Below are 3084 nucleotides of genomic sequence, written 5' to 3'. Positions count from 1 at the left end.
TTCCTTTTCAGGAACAAAAGTGCTTTTATTTTACTAGTGGCCCGGTGCATGAAATTCGTGCATGGGTAGGGTCCCTAGACCTGGCTGGCCATCAGGTTCCCCACCTCCTTCTCTCGCTCCCTCAGCACCCCACAGCTTCAGCTGGTCGCCCGTCATGTTCCGCGCTGCCCCCTGGTGGTCAGCGCATGTCATAGCAAGCAATTGAATGCCCAGTTGAACTCCCTAGGGGGCACTTTGCATATTAGCCTTTTATATATATAGATTTTGGGCTCCCTATCTCTTGGGGTAGTTATCTAATAGCTACACTTTCTCTTAGAAAATCAATTTATGGATACATAAATAAAAAAGTATTACATGCTTGTTAGGGTTTTGTAGGTAGGTTTTCAAGTCAGATGGGCATTTTATCAGATCCTCCTGGGATGGTACTGAGGTTGCAGGAACTCATAATCAGTTCACATCACTGACTGTTTCGTGGGGTGGGGATGTTAAAGTTACTCATGTGGAGAGTTTGGGTGGTTTCAGTATTTTCTTGCTTTGGGTATAGTAGCCATAGCCAGGTAGGCACTATTGTAGGCATTTAAGCATATCCAAAGTCACATGGAATGCCTTGTTCTAATCAACTTTTCCTTTGCAAGCTGAACATGATGTTCTTAACTTGTTTTTTCTTTATTTCTTTCCTACTACTTGGACAAGCCGATGATAATAGAAAAAATAATGAAGAAAAAAAATACAGGTTGAGCTTTACTTAGCTTCTTCTATAGGTTCAAGTAAATTTGATGTGTCAAAACCTTAGACCGACTGGAAGAAGGGGAACCCCACCCCCACCCCCGTCTTATAAATGTAGTTCTCCTCCCCAAGCCCTGCTGGGGCTTCCACTTTTGCTGGATAGGATTCTTTCTCGTCCCAGCACCATATCTGCTCAGCTTTCATGAGCAGGGAAGTTATGACAGCACTGTCTTCCCAGCCGTTAGAAATCCCTGTAGCTCTCAGTTACAGAAGAATGAACAGCATAAACCGCTTCTGTGGAAGGAAGGCACGCTGAGCGATTGGACCTCTTCCCAGACACGTCCTGGTGCTGTCAGTATCTTCACTGGTTTTGTTTTCTCTCTTATCGAGACAGTTCTTCAGGGATATTGTTTTATTTATGTTAGTATCCTAACAATAGCTTGAAGATTATATAAGATTCCAGCTTTTCTGAAATTCCAGCAGAGTCTTGATGTTGGTCTAATAGAAATGCATTTTGTGAGCTATTGATTATAGTTGATAAATATTGACTATTCCATTTTCACTTCCTCATTCCATCCTAAAACTAGATCCTTCAGATCAATTGGATTTGTTTTAATATCATACCTAGTTCACGAATCCTTTCTGTGTGTCTTCATGCACACCTCTGCAGCAACACTAAGTGAGCTGGCTTTTTTTACTATATGATAGCTCTTCAGATACTTGGAAATAGTTGTTATGATCACAGTCCTCCTCCCCCCTAAAATGTTTTTGCCTTATTAATCTCGAATTGCATTTCAGTAGTGCTTTCATGCAGAGCTTTTGGGCTGCTGGGAATGAGAGAACAATCAATTCTAAGGATGTTGCCTGCTTTTTCTGAAATTGCAGTACTCAGAGTAAGCTTTAAAAGCTACTCAGTAGTGTCTGTATGTGTGTCACTTTGTGAACAGTCTGCAAGGGTCACTTTTGGGGGGAGTTGGTGGTATTTGGGTTTTGAGAAGAGCAGCTTTCAATCTTAGTCACCATCTCTGTTGTTCGGATACTTGACTGCTTTCGGAATTACATTCTGATATGACGGCAGGACCTGGTGTAATGGTCTGATCTGGACGTAGTAACCGAGTCCGCTTTCTTTCCTAGTTATGGACATCGGACAGTGCAGGAGAAGAATGTGACGCGGCAGAAGGCGCGGAAAACTGACCGCGGACAGGGTGGCGTCCTCCTTCCCTCCAGAAACCTCTGTGCACATCTCCATTCCTTCCTCCATGTGGATTTCCTAGAGCAAAGAAACCATTCACGTGTACGGAATCAGCTGTTCCTAGCCGTTCACACTGCAGCTGTGGAAAACTCCATTCCTTGATTTGTGTTTGTCTTGGCCCTCCTGGTGTGCAGTCACTGCTGTAGCAAAGTATTAATAGCTCCATTTCACATAAACACAAGTAACTTCCGAACACTTACGTAGAGGACTAAAAATGCATTTGGTATTTAAGTAATCTGAACCAGTTCTGCAAGTGACTGTGTTTTGTATTACTGTGAAGATCTGAAAATGTAGTTAATTACAGTTTAAAGAGTGTTTTACATAACTTCTTAATTTCTACATTCCCTCCCTTACTCTTTGGGGGTTTCCTATCAGTGAGCAAGTTTCCATGTTCTTAATGTATTCCTTTTGGGCAGGAATCCGGAGTATTAGGTTGAATGGGAAGCATTTGATAATTCTGGGCTGCGGGTCACAAATTGAAAAGCCTCCTGTGTCACACATGGTGGAGGTCTTGGGTAGCTGTGACAACGGGAGTTTCCTCATTCACTCTTCATTTGCTGCTGTTTCGGTTGACAACTTCCCTTCCTAATAAAAATTCACTTACACCTTCTGCCTTTGTAGTTCTGGTGTTCACTTTACTAGACAATAAAGTAGCATGATGCTGCCAGAATACAAGCGTTGCTTTTGGCAAATTAAAGTGCATGTCATTTCTTAATACGGTAGAATGGGGAAATAAAGTACACAAGTCCAAGTTTAAAATTTTAGTACTTTCCATGCAGATTTGTGCACATGTGAGAGGTGTCCAGTTTGTTTAGCGATTGTTATTTAGAGAGTTGGGCCACTACTGTGTGTTGCTAATCATTGACTGTAGTCCCAAAAAAGCCTTTGAAAATGTTATGCTCTGTGTAACAGCAGAGTAACGTAAAATAAAATTGCATTTTATAAACCATTTACTATGGCTTTGCAACAATGGCATACTTGTATTTTAAAGGACAGGTGAATTTACTACTCTCTGAAGTTTATTGATACTTCCCTTTTATCTTATGTAAAATGTAGTAGTGATCCCCATACTTTTGCATTGTGATACACTTGTGTAGGGGGGCCTG

This window comes from Myotis davidii, unplaced genomic scaffold (assembly GCF_000327345.1).
Source record: "Myotis davidii unplaced genomic scaffold, ASM32734v1 scaffold61, whole genome shotgun sequence".
Classification (NCBI taxonomy): domain Eukaryota; kingdom Metazoa; phylum Chordata; class Mammalia; order Chiroptera; family Vespertilionidae; genus Myotis; species Myotis davidii.
This window is presented reverse-complemented; position numbering follows the sequence as displayed.